The sequence below is a fragment of the Triticum urartu genome, chromosome 2A (genome assembly GCF_056163025.1).
Source record: "Triticum urartu cultivar PI428250 chromosome 2A, HENAU_Tu73, whole genome shotgun sequence".
Lineage (NCBI taxonomy): Eukaryota > Viridiplantae > Streptophyta > Magnoliopsida > Poales > Poaceae > Triticum > Triticum urartu.
The window spans coordinates 359,825,042-359,841,602 of record NC_141874.1 but is presented as its reverse complement, the minus strand read 5'-3'; positions in this window follow the sequence as shown (position 1 = coordinate 359,841,602).

Here is a 16,561-nt window from a genome sequence, read left to right as displayed (position 1 = left end):
CCATAGGATGCTCCGCATCAAACTGTGTATAAAAGTGAACAGAGTACCTGACATTGGCTGCAAACCAAGTAGTTAAATGAACACATCACAATACCAATCAGTTCAAAGGCAGGAGGAGTAAGGACTTACAACAATGGCTTGAATTGGTGTGCTCATGCCCTTCATCTTGCTGATGTGGCAATCCTTAAAGATTTGCACTGCATTCGGTTCAGGTTCTTTTTGGTCCGCACAGGCTTTCCTCTATATTTGGAACAAGTCAATATAGATACGATAATATGGCACAGAAAAAAGAAGGAAGTAGCAGCTATTTACAAGAGCCTCGCAGTGTGCAATATAGCTACGAGATCGTGTTGTCTGTTGGAATTTCACTTTCGAACGGTTGGTCTTGTTCTTCAAACAGTTAGCCAAGAAGAAGATACACTTGTAAGGCACATACATAAATACAAGTTCAATATGTGGTCTGATCAAATACATATAGCCTACCTGATACTTTGGATCAGACCAGTGTTTAACGAGGGCTGTCCAGTCTTCATCTGTAATATATTCCAATGGAGATGTTTGGGCGATTTCATTGTTAGCCTTGCCTTCAAAGTGAGATTTTCTAAGGTGGTACCGATACTGTCACAGAGCAGACTGAAAAGCATGAGTGCATGCTTGTTTAGTTCCATCATCTTTCGGATCCAACTTGAACCTCATCTGTTGGAAAAAGAATGTGAGTCTTATTAGGAGGAAGCTAGAAAGTATGGGACAGAGCAAGACAATATTACTAATTGCGATGAATAGCATTACTTATGGATAAATGCTCAAGGAAGGTATTAAACTGGGTATTGTCTTTCTCATTCCTATACTGGATCCACGTTGGGAGGATACATGCATGACCATTGCCGGCAATGGCTGCCTCTGATACTAACTTTGCTGACTCTATAGCATCACGTGGCCTTTTTAAACCTGCCTCAAAATGGATCTCCATTCTTCCTCCTTTAAATTTTGTTAATCTGTCAAGCATTATCCCTGATATCTGTTTTCGCTTGGCCGTGGTGCTAGTTTAACAATGAATATGGAAAGTGTTAGTGTACATCAAACTGTGAGAGTACATATAAAGGAGCATGCAACTGCAACTTGTCTCGGTCAGGTATCGTCTTGGTGTTGATGCTCATGAGGTTCATATAATCTTGCCAAGTCCTGTTGTGTCAGCAGTGCTTCGGAAGTAGTGTTAGGTGTGAAGGAAGCTTAGGAACTAGCCAGTTCCGGAGCAATAAACAAGTAACTCGTTGAGATGCTGGTACAGTTGAAGCGGATGCTGCAACTGATGGAGCAGGTGATACTATGTTTGTAGATTTAGTCGGTGGACTTGGACCTTCTACTGCACTATAAGTACCAGCAGAATCTGGACGGTAGATCCTTTTCCGTTTCTCCCGACGAGTAACAACACTCCCTACTATATTATTTTCCTTGCTCTTTTTTGACTTTGCCATGTCAAGCTGTACCCACAACACAAAAGAATAAAATCGCTCTTCAGAACTCATTCATGCATGATACATACAAGCAATACTTTGATGTAAGACAACCTTATGAGGATGGAATATGTAAGAAAAATAGGACGACATGACATATTCACAGCTACGATGTGTAAACTAAGCAGAAGGATTTTCAAGAAAATAGAAGTAATGCAAGCTAGACACCATATGAAAGATGCAACCAATATTACTCTGCCAAGTTAAAAGTGTCTTGTCATAAGTGGAAATTCGAAAAATTAGAAGCAGTACAACGTCGAAATCAATGCAAGATGCAACCACTATCAAACTATCATGTTAAAAGCGTCCAATCATGAGTGACTGATGCGGGATACACAACAGTAGTACTTTGATGTAAGAACATGGTATGATAGATAGATGCAGTGTATTCTAGAAACAGAATGCCATGTCATATGCACATGTATAACGTATAAACTCAGCAGGTGCAATTTAATCAAAATAGAAGAAATACAGGCTAGACAACATATGCAACATGAAACCAATTATCACACTATCAACTTAGAGCAAGCACCTGCGATGGTGGAGTACGGGAGATGAACTCATCATGTAGACTTGGGACTTCAACTTCATTAGCAGTAGCAGTGGCAAACCTAGAGAGTCTCTGTTTGCGTCGGTGCGGAGGACCACCAACATCCCCTAACTTACTCTTTTCCTTCCTATTTTCTGATATTGCCTTATGAAGTCAAAACCACAAGAAGATGAATAAAATTAGCTCTGCATAACTGGTTGATGCATGATACAGACGAACACTACTTTGATGTAAGGCAAGCGCAGGATAGGAGGATGGAATATAATTACAAAAAAGACAGCATTTCATATTCACACGTACGATAGGAGGATGGAATATGTATGAAAAACCAGTAAGCGGAAGGCATTTCAACAAAATTAGAAGAAATGAAAGCTAGGAACCATATGAACATGCAACCAATATCACTCTATCAGGTAAAAAGTGTCTTGTCATAAGTGCCATTTCAAGAAATTAGAAACAGTACAAGCTGGAAGACAATGCATGTAGCGACCAGACCAAAACGGTCCAATCTCTGTGCTCAGGTGTCATCCCTGGATCAGTAATGCTGACACCACACAGTACTTGAAGGATTTATAACAAACTAGCAATCACACACTTATTACATCGAGTGTCTCAAAAGAGAGCTTATTACAATGAATATGGCTTAAGGCCATCTAATAACGATAACAGAGGAAGGCTTGGAAGATAAGTGAGTCCATCAACTCTAGTGGCATCACTGAGTATAGAACCACGACCTAAAAGCACCTTAATGGTCGTCTGAATAGTCTGCAACATTAACGTTGCAGCCCGAAATGGGTCAGCACATGGAATATGCTGGCAATGTAACACATAGAGAACAATGAAAGAAATAGGATATACTACATGCATATTTGGCTGGTGGAAAGCTATATGGTTACAGTTTTGCGTAAAGCCAATTTTTCCCTACTGCAAAGGAATAAATTTTATTTAACTATCATGGTAGTTGTTAAACATTGAGAATGGTTGACAACATTCTCAATCCCAATTAAGCATCATCAAAAACCCAACAAAATTAATTTTAGAGTAATATGACGAGATTCACATGATAATCCAGGTGCTAGATACTCAAGATGTCCATAACCGGGGAGACAGCAAACCATGATTAGTTTATACACTCTGCAGAGGTTTGCGCACTTTTCCCCACAAGACTCGATCTCCTCCATTGGGATTCTCGCACTACATGTTGTTTGAGAAACGGATGACCGAGACATAGTCTTTCAGAAGCGCTAGCACCTTATGATCGGGTAGACCGTTACACCTACTTTCCCCTACATCTGCTAGTCTACCACTGTAAGAGTTCACATGACTTACTCAACTATGCTAGAGCCCATAGTATCTTGTGGCCGCACACGAAAGTTTCTAGCATGAATAATCTCATGATCCCTTTGAGCCTGGGTGGCGGTCCAAAAGAAAACAGGCAATCGCTGGAATACCCAGGTGCCTCAATCCACCCAGATGTGTATTTAAGTTGCCACCTTAGATAAACATTTTAATTTAACAATCTCACATCTGTCATGGATTTCACTCACCCAATCGACGTCTACTAGCATAGCATGGCATAATAAGCAAGCGTAGAAGTAACTCCCAAAGGTTTGATAATAACAGGTAATAGGTACTAACTCAACTACTTCCCAAACCCACAATTTAATTTGATCCTAATCATGCAATGTGTGAGGGTTGATCTAATGCAATAAAACTGGGTAATTGGAAGTATGATCAAAGTGTTACTTGCCTTGCTGATGATCCGCGAAACCTAGCGATTCGAAGTAGCAAGCGGCGCACTCCGGGTACTCTATCGCAAACAAACAAGAATACAATAAGTACTTAATTAATGCACAGGTAAAACTCAAATAAGAGATCTAACCAGAAATTTCAACTTAAGAACTCCGGTTGGCAAAAAGAATCAAATCGAACGAAGCAACGAAAGACAAACTGCAAAAGAAACAAGCTTCGTTTACTATTATGGATCTAGGGAAATTTTTACAGTGGCAAAAACTTGTTTGAGTTGGTTAAACGGAAAGAGGGTTTCGAGACGAAACTCCAGGCGCTTGAATCGCCTAATTCCAATAAACGAGCGAAAAGTTATACTAGAAAGAAAAACGGATCAGGAATCGCGATCAGAAAAATCGCGGATTTAATCCGAGAAAAAGAAAATGATGAACAGATTAACGATAGAGTACCCGGAATAGATTAAAGCTAAATAACTAAACCGAAAGAAAAAACCGATCTATCTAAAAAAAGAATCTAAAAAAACCGAAAAAACCGGTGAAAACCTAACGGTTTTCTAAATAAAACCGGTGGCTCGACCTCGTCGGCGCCGAACTCCGGCGGCGGCGCGGCGGGGCGGCGGCGGTGACTAGGGTTTGGGTGCGGGGCGCGGCGCGGCTGGGCTGGCTGAGGGGGCCCGGGGCGTGGCTATTTAAAGCCCCGGCCAGGCAGAGTCCTGGCCGGTTATGGCGCAAAGTCGGTTCGGATTTTTTTTAAAAGTTACGCTCAAAAAAAAAACAAAAGGAATACTAAACTGACTCCAAAAATCCCGAAATAAATTTTCCCCGGCTTCTAAAATCAAGCCGCACAGGATGAACATTTATTTGGGGCCTAAATGCAATTTTGAAAAACGCGCATTTTTCCTAAATTCAAATAAAATAGCAAATAAAACCAAAATAAAATCTTATTTGATTTTTTTATTAAATCCTCAATATTTCTTTATTTTGGGAAAGTCATTTTATTCCCTCTCTCATATTTTTGTAATAGAAATAATTGAAGATAAAATAAATAAAATCAAATGATCCTATTTTCTAAATTTGAGAAAACTCAAATATGAAAATAACGAAATCCCCAACTCTCTCAGAGGGTCCTTGAGTTGCGTAGAATTTCTAGGATCAACCAAAATGCAATAAAATATGATATGCAAAGATGATCTAGTGTATAACATTCCAAATTGAAAATTTGGGATGTTACAAACCTACCCCCCTTAAGATGAATCTCGCCCTCGAGATTCGGGTTGGCTAGAAAATAGGTGAGGGTGGTCCTTCAGCAAATCTTCCTCTCGCTCCCAGGTGGCTTCATCCTCCGTGTGGTGGCTCCACTGAACTTTGCAAAACTTTATAACCTTGCTACGGGTGACTCGACTGGCATACTCTAAAATCTTGACTGGTTTCTCCTCATAGGTCAAATCACTGTCCAACTGAATTGCTTCCAGCAGCACTGTATCTCTCAGCAGTATATCAGCCATCTCTGCATGGCACTTCTTCAACTGGGAAACGTGGAACAGGTCGTGAACTCCTGACAATCCTTCGGGCAATTCCAACTTATAGGCTACTTCTCCCATACACTCCAAAACTTTGTATGGGCCTACAAAATGTGGCACTAACTTTCCCTTAACTCCAAAGCGCTTAACTCCTCGAAGTGGGGATACTCGAAGATAAACTCGGTCTCCGACTTCGTAAACTGTCTCCTTGCGTTTAGAATCTGCGTAGCTCTTCTGCCTGGATTGAGCTACCTTGAGCCTATCGCGAATCAATTTCACTTTCTGTTCAGACTCCTTAATCAGATCCGGTCCGAACAACTGGCGGTCTCCAACTTCATCCCACGACAATGGGGTCCTGCACCTCCTTCCGTACAAGGCTTCGAAAGGGGCCATCTTCAAACTGGATTGATAGCTATTGTTGTAAGAGAACTCTGCATATGTCAAGTTCTCGTCCCAACTAGATCCATAATCTAGGGCACAAGCTCTCAGCATATCCTCCAAAATCTGATTGACTCTCTCGGTCCGTCCATCTGTCTGTGGATGGAAAGCTGTGCTGAATTCGAGCATGGTACCCAAAGTTTCATGCAACTGATTCCAGAACTTTGAGGTCAATTGGGTTCCTCTATCTGATACAATGCTCCTTGGAACTCCATGCAGACATACGATTCTGGTCATGTATATCTTTGCCAACTTTGCACTGGTATAGGTAGTCTTCACTGGAATGAAATGAGCTACCTTTTTCAAATGATCGACTACAACCCGGATTGAGTCATAGCCTGAACAAGTTCTGGGTAAACCCGTAATAAAATCCATGCCTAACTTATCCCACTTCCATTCAGGTATCGACAATGGCTGTAGCAATCCTGCTGGCTTCTGATGCTCAGCTTTTACCCTCTGGCATACATCACAAACTGCTACATACTCCACAATATCCTTCTTCATTCCGGTCCACCAGAAGGTATCCTTCAAATCCAAATACATCTTGGTATTTCCTGGGTGAATCGAATATGATGAATCATGGGCCTCTTGCAGAATTAACTTCCTGATCTCCGAATCATTAGGCACATAAACACAGTCTTCAAACCATAAGGTATCATGCTCATCTTCACGAAATCCCTTAGCTTTTCCTTTGCTCATTTTCTCCTTTATAGAGGCATTCTCCTTGCCAGTCTTCTGGGCTTCTCTGATCTTATCCATCAAAGTAGACTGAATCTCCAATGCTGCTACATAGCCTCTTGGAACTATTTCCAAACATAGCTCTCGAAGATTTTCGGCTAACTCCCTTGGTAAATCTCCCGTCATTAAGGTGTTGACATGGCTTTTATGGCTCAACGCGTCAGCTACTACGTTAGCCTTTCTGGGATGATAATGCAGATTCATATCATAATCCTTGATGAGCTCCAACCATCTCCTTTGCCTGAGATTCAACTCCTTCTGTGTGAAAATATACTTCAAACTCTTGTGATCTGTGTACACTTCACAATGGTTTCCAATGAGAAAGTGTCTCCAAGTTTTCAACACATGCACTACGGCTGCTAACTCCAAATCATGTGTGGCATAATTTAACTCATGCGGCTTAAGCTATCGTGAGGCATATGAAACAACTCTTCGTTCCTGCATAAGCACTGCTCCAAGTCCTCGACGTGAAGCGTCCCAATACACCTCATAATCCTTGGTCTGATCTGGAAAAATCAACACAGGTGAGGTAACCAAACGTTTCTTCAACTCCTGGAAACTAGCCTCACACTCCTCAGTCCATATGAACTTGGTATCCTTTTTCAACAACTCCGTCATAGGCTTCGCAATCTTCGAGAAATTTTCAATGAATCTCCGGTAGTATCTTGCGAGTCCAAGAAAACTCCGGATCTCTACAACTGTTGTTGGGGCTTCCCAATTTGTCACAGTATCAACCTTGGTGGGATATACTGCTATACCTTCTCCAGATATAACATGTCCGAGAAATCCAACTTCCTTCAACCAAAACTCACATTTTCTAAACTTGGCATATAAGTGATGTTCTCTGAGCTTACCAAGTACCAAACGCAAATGCTCCTTATGCTCCTCTTCATTCTTCGAGTATACCAGGATATCGTTAATGAACACCACGACGAACTTATCCAAAAACTCCATGAATACTTTGTTCATCATGTTCATAAAATATGCAGGTGCGTTAGTCAGACCAAATGACATAACAGTATACTCGTACAACCCATACCTGGTGGTAAAAGCCGTCTTAGGTATATCCTGTTCTCGAATATTAAACAGATGGTATCCTGATCGCAGATCGATCTTGTAAAATACCTTAGCTCCTTGCAATCGATCAAACAGATCATTTATCATTGGCAGTGGGTGCTTGTTCTTGATGGTTACTTCATTCAATCCTCGATAATCAACAACCATCCTTAACGATCCATCCTTCTTCTCCACTAGAAGTACTGGCGATCCCCACGGCGAAGAACTTGGGCGAATGTATCCTTTATCCAGTAACTCCTTAATCTGCTTCTTAATCTCCACCAAATCCTTTGCAGGAATCCTATATGGTCTCTTTGATATTGGCCCTGTGCCTGGCAAAAGCTCAATCAAAAACTCAATATCTCTATCCGGTGGCATGCCTGGCAACTCCTCTGGAAATACATCAGGGAAATCCTTCACCACTGGTACTTCCTCCTGCACAACTCCTGTTAAACAATTTACTTGAGTCCCTTTTGGCACATGTCGGGACACATACTTGATCCTTCTCCCTTCTGGGGTGGTAAGCAAAATCGACTTACGGGCGCAATCGATGTTCCCTCCATACATCGACAGCCAATCCATACCCAGAATTACATCCAAACCTTGTGATTCCAAAATGATTAAATCCGAGGGAAACACATGCCTACCTACACTCAATGGCACTTGAAAACATCCTTGGCTAGTGAGGGAGTCCTGGATTAGGGGGTGTTCGGATAGCCGGACTACACCTTCAGCCGGACTCCTAGACTATGAAGATACAAGATTGAAGACTTCGTCCCGTGTCCGAAAGGGACTTTCCTTGGCGTGGAAGGCAAGCTTGGCGATACGGATATGCAGATCTCCTACCATTGTAACCGACTTTCTGTAACCCTAACCCTCTTCGGTGTCTATATAAACCGGAGGGTTTTAGTCCGTAGGACAACATACACAACAACAATCATACCATAGGCTAGAATCTAGGGTTTAGCCTCTCTGATCTCATGGTAGATCTACTCTTGTACTACCCATATCATCAATATTAATCAAGCAGGACGTAGGGTTTTACCTCCATCGAGAGGGCCCGAACCTGGGTAAAACTTCGTGTCCCTTGCCTCCTGTTACCATCCGGCCTAGACGCACAGTTCAGGACCCCCTACCCGAGATCCACCGGTTTTGACACCGACATTGGTGCTTTCATTGAGAGTTCCTCTGTGTCATCGCCGTCAGGCTCGATGGCTCCTACGATCATCAATAGTGATGCAGTCCAGGGTGAGACCTTTCTCCCCGGACAGATCTTTGTCTTTGGTGGCTTCGCACTGCGGGCCAATTCACTTGGCCATCTGGAGTAGATCGAAAGCTACGCCCCAGGCCGTTAGGTCAGATTTGGAAGTTTAAACTACATGGTTGACATCCGCGTGGACTTGATCTTCGATGGATTTGAGCCACTGCTGAGCGTGCCGCACTGTCACAACGAGCATGATCTAGCTCTGCCGCCGAACAGTGCCCTGGAGGCCGCACCCGCATCGGCTTCGACCTTTAATTCGGAGCCAACTGCGCCGATCGAGGATCGGTGGTTGGACGCCGCCTCGGGGGCTGCGATCCCAACGGCGATCGAGCCGAACACCAGCCCCGCACTCCGCGAGACTCATGACTCCAAGGAGCCGGACTCCTCTCCGAACTCCGAACCCCTCGCGCCCCTGCCGATCGAATCCAATTGGGCGTCGATCATGGAGTTTACTGCCGCGGACATCTTTCAGCACTCGCCTTTCGGCGATATTCTGAAGACACTGAAGTATCTCTCTTTATCAGGAGAGCCCTGACCGGACTACGGTCAGCAAGGTTGGGGTACGGACGATGAAGAAATTCAATGCCCACCCACCACCCACTTTGTAGCCACTGTCGATGATTTAACCGACATGATCGACTTTGACTCCGAAGACATCGACGGTATGGACGCCGATGAAGGAGACGATGAAGAACCAGCGCCTATTAGGCCCTAGAGAGCCACCTCGTCATATGACATATACATGGTGGACACCCCAAAAGAAGGAGATGGCGATGGAATAGCGGAGGATGACCCCTCCAAGAAACAGCCTAAGCGCCGGCGTCAGCGGCGCCGCTCAAAATCCCGCCAAAACAAATACGGCGACTCCAGCACGGGAGATAATAATACTCCGGACAGTGCCGAAGAAAACCCCCTCCAGCAAGATTTAGCACATGAGGATGGAGAAACCAGCCCTCATGAGAGAGCGGCAGACAGAGAGGTCGAGGACGATAATTATATGCCTCCCTCCGAAGACGAGGCAAGCCTCGACGACGACGAATTTGTCGTGGCAGAGGATCCCATCGAGCAAGAGCGTTTTCAACGCAGGCTTATGGCCATGACAAGAAGCCTCAAGAAAAAACAGCAACAACTTAGAGCTGATCAAGATTTGCTAATCGACAGATGGACTGAAGTCCTTGCGGCCGAAGAGCATAAACTCGGACGCCCCTCCAAGAGCTACCCAAAGCGCAGGTTGCTACCCTGGCTAGAGGAGGAAGCACTTAAACCTGCATCACCTGCACTCGATACGGCCGATCGGCCACCTCGTGGCCGCGACATAGAGGCCTCTCGGCCCTCCACTCAAGCCGCACCCCGTACCATGGCACGGGAAAATGCACTGGACCTGCGAGAGATGTTGGAGGACGAGGCAAGGCAAGGCAAACAAGATCGATCTATGGATCGCGTGGGCGCCCCACGACTGGAGACGGTAACCGTCACGCCGGCCATAAATCCGGCAGGGCCGAACACAGTAGACAAAGCTCATTGGAGCTACGTCGCGATATAGCCCAGTACAGAGGCGCCGCACACTCACTATGCTTCACAGACGAAATAATGAATCATCAAATCCCCGAGGATTTCAAACCCGTAAACATAGAATCATATGATGGCACAACAGATCCCGCGGTATGGATCGAGGATTATCTCCTTCATATCCACATGGCCCGCGGCGATGATTTCCACGCCATCAAATACCTCCCACTCGAGCTTAAAGGACCAGCTCGGCATTGGTTTAACAACTTGCCAACAGGATCAATCAGTTGTTGGGAGGACCTGGAAGCCGCATTCCTCGACAATTTCCAGGGCACTTATGTGCGACTACCAGACGCCGATGACCTAAGCCACGTAATTTAGCAGCTAGAAGAATCGGCCAGGCAATTCTGGACACGGTTCCTAACAAAGAAAAACCAAATAGTCGACTGTCCGGACGCAGAGGCCCTAGCAGCCTTCAGGCACAATATCCGTGACGAGTGGCTTGCCCGGCACCTTGGACGGGAAAAGCTGAAATCTATGGCAGCACTCATGACACTCATGACCCGCTTTTGCGCGGGAGAAGACAGCTGGCTTGCTCGTAGCAACAATATGACCAAAAACCCTGGTAATTTGGATACCAGGGACAGTAGTGGGAGGTCACGTCGTAACAAGCAGAAGCACCACATTAACGGTGACAATGCTGAGGATATGACAGTTAATGCCGGATTCAGAGGCTATAAATCCGGTCAGCGAAAAAAGGCATTTAAAAGAAATCCTAGGGGCCCGTCCAGTTTGGACCGAATACTCGACCGCTTGTGCCAGATACATGGCACCCCCGAAAAGTCGGCCAATCACACCAACAGGGATTGTTGGGTGTTCAAGCAGGCAGACAAGTTAAATGCCGATAATACAGACAAGGGGCCGCATAGCGATGACGACGAAGAGCCCCGGCCGTCGAACAACAGTGGGCAGAAGGGTTTTCCCCCGCAAGTGCGGACGGTGAACATGATATACGCAACCCACATCCCCAAGAGGGAGCGGAAGCGCGCGTTAAGGGACGTATACGCGATAGAGCCAGTCGCCCCAAAGTTCAACCCATGGTCCTCCTGCCTGATCACCTTTGATCGAAGGGACCATCCCACTAGCACCCGTCATGGCAGATTCACCGCATTGGTTCTAGACCCAATTATTGACGGATTTCATCTCACAAGAGTCCTTATGGACGGCGGCAGTAGCCTGAACCTGCTTTACCAGGATACAGTGCGGAAAATGGGCATAGATCCCTCGAGGATTAGGCCCACCAAAACGACCTTTAAAGGCGTAATACCAGGTGTAGAGGCCAACTGTACAGGCTTAGTCACACTTGAAGTGGTCTTCGGATCTATGGATAATTTCCGAAGCGAGGAGTTAATCTTCGACATAGTCCCATTCCGCAGTGGCTATCACGCACTGCTCGGACGAACCGCATTCGCCAAGTTCAATGCGGTACCGCACTACGCATACCTTAAGCTCAAGATGCCATGCCCTCGAGGATTAATCACGGTCAATGGAAACACCGAACGCTCCCTCCGAATAGAGGAGCACATGGCGGCCCTTGCAGCGGAAGTACAAAGCAGCCTCTCCAGGCAGTTCTCCAGTCCGGCCACTAAATGTCCGGACACCGTCAAGCGCGCCCGGAGTAACCTACAACAAGACCGCCTGGCACGTTCCGAGTAGGCGTAGCAATGCGGCCCCAACCCCAGCCCTCGCAAAAATGCGATACCAGTACTTCGCGTACATAACTATGCTTTAGAAATACCATGGGTACAGGGGGAGGTGCACCATCACGGCACACCTAAAACACAGCTTAAACCGTACCAGGGGCTGCCAATTTTTTAATTTTCTCTTACTTTCAAGACTCCATTCTTCGGACGGCCTGTTCGGCAGTTCCATTGCTGCACAAATGATGCAAGAACCAGGGAAACAGACAAGCCACACCGCATTACGCAACTCCCAGGTGGTCTCTATCACGAGCAGTATACCTGTTTCGCATACCATTCCGCAGCCTGCCCCTGGAACGGACATGTCAAATAGTCCAACCTTTTGCTTATCACATTATTTGTATCATTCTGCTTTGATCGCAGCCCTTTTTAATAAGCAATGCATAGCTTTTATCTATTTTTGCATTACTCTTTTTTTCTATAAATATATGTTCCTTAACGACATGTTGCACCCGTACACTTTGGTACGGCCAAAATACGCCAGGGGCTTTAGTACCCCTCAATATGGTGTGAGAAGCCCGAACACTTTCACAAGTGCGGCACCCCGAACTTATAGCATTATATGCATCGGCTCCGAATCATGTCTTGGGTCAATAGTTGGGTTTGCCCGCTCCAATGTTTTGGTCCCTTACGTTCCGCTATATCGGCTAAGGTAGCACTAGGAGAACCACTGCGATTGTGCCCCAGTTGAGCTGGGTCAAGCACCTCAGTGGAGAAAGCTAAAACTGACTGTCATGATGAAGTGAGAGCTGGTCGCTGTTCGAGAGGTTTTTTCGACTCCCTAAAGACTTATGCCGCTTAGGGCGAGGAGTCGGCTCTATCCGGCCAAGGCATGGATAGCGCCCCGAACTCGGTCTTCTGAATACTAGGGGCTTCGCCGAAATTTAAAATGATAGAATTCTATGGCTAAGTGAGAGTGTTCATGCATTATAGTCTGATTGCCTTGTTCGTTGGGCTGAGCGCCTCCATCGAAGGACCCAAACATGGGAAAAAGAGCGCCCAGGTTTATCCCCGAACATCCTAGCACTAGCGGCACGGGGGCAAAAGCCGACGACTCGCCATCTCTCAGTATTGATAAACAGCCGCACAAAAGGTAATATTTTAAATTCCAACAGCATTGCTTAGCGCATATGAACAAGTTTACAGCGCACAGGACAAAACGAGCGAGTTTTACTCAAAAAATACATCCTTGGAACATTCATCCGCCACAAGGCAGGCACCATTCAGAACATCCTTATAATAATTCTCGGGCTTGCGATGCTCTTTCCCCGGCGGTGGCCCGTCCTTCTCAAGCTTCTCAGCATCCAGCTTGCCCTAGTGCACCTTAGCACGGGCAAGGGCCCTACGGGCACCTTCAATGCAGACGGAGCGCTTGATGTCTTCGAGCCTCGGACAGGCCCCCACCAGCCGCCGCACCAGCCTGAAATAGCTCCCAGGCAGAGCCTCTCCAGGCCACAGCCGAACTATGAGGCCCTTCATGGCCTGTTCGGCCGCCTTGTGGAGCTCGACCAGTTGCTTCATCTGGTCTCTCAGGGGCACGTGGTGTCCGGCCTCAGCATACTGAGACCAGAACACCTTCTCTGTCGAGCTGCCCTCCTCAGCTCGATAGAATGCGGCGGCATCAAACACACTCCGGGGAAGATCTGCAAACGCTCCTGGAGAGCTCTGAATTCGGGTAAGCAACAAGTAACTCACGTTTATGTGTTTGCTTTGCATCAAGAATGCCTTACCCGCCGCTATCTTCTTCACCTCATCCAACTCCTGGAGGGTCTTCTGGGATTCGGCCTTGGCAGACTCGGCATTTTTAATAGCCGCCGTGAGCTCGGACGCTCGCGTCTTTGAGTCAAGCTCCAAACTCTCATGTTTTTTCATTAGAACCTGGAGCTCTTGCTGTACCTTGCCAACTTGGGCCTTGTACTTCTCCCGCTCGGTGCGCTCCGTGGTCGCCCTCTTCTCGGCCTCGACCAGCGCTTGCTTAAGGGTTGCCACCTCAGACGGGGCCCCTACAATAGCCACGATAATCCTGTCATTTTTTGTAATTGCACCTTTTATATATATTTAAACAAGGTATTTCTTACCTTCATTGTCCTCGAGCTGCTTCTTGGCACGCCCGAGCTCTTGCTCGGACCGCTCGAGGTTCTGCTTTAGCGTGTCCACTTACGCAGTCAGTGCGGTGGACGCAAGCAAAGAAGCCTGCATACGCATATTGACTCCTTTTTGTTAGACTCCTGCGAATTTTATTTGATCCTCAATTCGGCTTTTCTTCCCGAACGCCAAACAAAGCATCAGGGGCTACTGTCTATGCGGTAATATTATTTACACATTCTTTACTTACCTCAAAGCCTGTTAAAAGGCTAGTACAAGCTTCAGTCAGTCCGCTCTAGGCGGACTGAACCTTCCGGACCACCGCACTCATAATGGTGCGGCGCTCCTCGTCGATGGAGGCGCCTTGGAGCGCCTCCAACAGATTGTCCGGTGCCTCCGGTTGGACGGGGGTCACCGACACAGTGGGCTTGCTCCTCTTGGAAGGAGGTCGCCTGCCGGACTCTGGAACCTTTGAAGGTTCCGGAGCGGTGTCCGGCCTTGAGCCGGACTTGGAGCCCTGGGGGGTTTTACCCCCTTTACTCCTGGAGTCCGGGAGGTCGCCTTGCGGCGCCTCTAGGACCACCTCCTCCCGGCTTGGAACCTGTTGAGACAACACTTCGGCGTCGTCCGCAGGGCGGGGGGAGGAAGCCGTCGGAAGCGAATTCACATCCGACGAGTCCAGTGAACCGCTCGACGATGCGTCGAGTCGGTCTTTGGGTGGACTGCATAATCATATTCGACATAAGGGTAAGCTGTGCCATAAAGGAATACTATGAATTACTCTGGTATCCGGATACTTACGATTTCGCCAGGGGCTTGGCCCTGAGCGGCCACTCCTCTCCGCCATCGTCGGCGTCGGTGGAGTAGTCCGGAGGAAGGGTTTTCCCCTTCTTGGACCCCCCGGCCTCCCCGGAGAGGGCGGCCTTCCTTTTCTCTCCTCCCGCTAGAGGGGGAGAGGTCTCTTCTTCTTCCTCCTCGTCTTCACGGGAGGAATGCGCCTTGGAGCTGTCGGGTGATGAATCCGACACCTCCTGGTGCCGGGCCCTCTTTCGAGTCCCCGTGGCCTTCTTCGTGGCCTTCTTCTCCGGCACCACATAGGGTGCCGGAACCAGCAGCTTCGCCAAGCGGGCATCGGCTGGGTCTTCGGGCAAAGGAGCTGGAAAGTTGATCTGTCCGAACTGCGCCTGCCAAGCCTGTCAAAGGTAAGGGAGCTCAGATCCCGCATAGATTCAAACTATGGAAAACAAATACCCTGTAAAAGGTACAAACAACTTACCGCGCTAGCATGACGCTGCGCGCTGAATCCGCGATCCTCGGTAGCGGATGCGGGAGCCTCGGCACCCTTGAAGAGCACCTTCCAGGCATCTTCGTACGTCGTGTCGAAGAGCCTGTTCAGAGTTCGGTGCTGCGCCAGATTGAACTCCCACAGATTGAAGGCCTGTTGTTGACACGGGAGGATCAGGCGGATAAGCATAACCTGGACTACGTTGACAAGCCTAAGCTGCTTGTCCACCAGGGATTGGAGGCATGTTTGCAGTCCAGTCACCTCTCCTTTTCTGCCCCACGACAGGCCCATCTCTTTCCAGGACGTGAGCCGCGTTGGGGGTCCGGACCGAAACTCGGGGGCTGTGATCCACTCAGGGTCGCGTGGCTCGGTGATGTAAAACCACCCCGATTGCCACGCCTTCAGGGTCTCCACAAAGGAGCCCTCGAGCCATAAGACATTGGGCATCTTGCCCACCATGGCGCCTCCGCACTCCGCCTGGTTGCCGCGCACCACCTTCGGCTTGACGTTGAAAGTCTTGAGCCACAGGCCGAAATGGGGGCGGATGCAGAGGAAAGCCTCGCACACGATGATAAACGCCGAGATGTTGAGGACAAAGTTCGGGGCCAGATCGTGGAAATCCAGGCCATAGTAGAACATGAGCCCCTGGACAAATGGGTGAAGAGGGAAGCCTAGTCCGCGGAGGAAATGGGGGAGGAACACCACCCTCTCATGGGGCCCCGGGGTGGGGATGAGCTGCCCCTTTTTGGGAAGCCGATACGCAATGTTGTTAGACAAGTATCCAGCCTTCCTCAGTTTTTTGATGTGTCCCTCCGTAACAGAGGAGACCATCCACTTGCCTCCCGCTCTGGACATGGCTGGAGAAGGTTGAGGTGGGAGTGCGGACTTGGGCACTGGAGCTCGAGTGCGTGAGAATGGATAGGCAAAGGAGGAAGAAGGCATAGGTGCAAAGGCGGATCCTTATCCCCTTATATGGGTGGACGCAACTATGTGTCCCCACCAGCCTGGTAAAACTCGCTTATCTCCAAGCGCCGTAATCAATGGTGCGGTTGGGTTACCCACGCCCATATTGATGAGAATCCCGGAATAAGGGG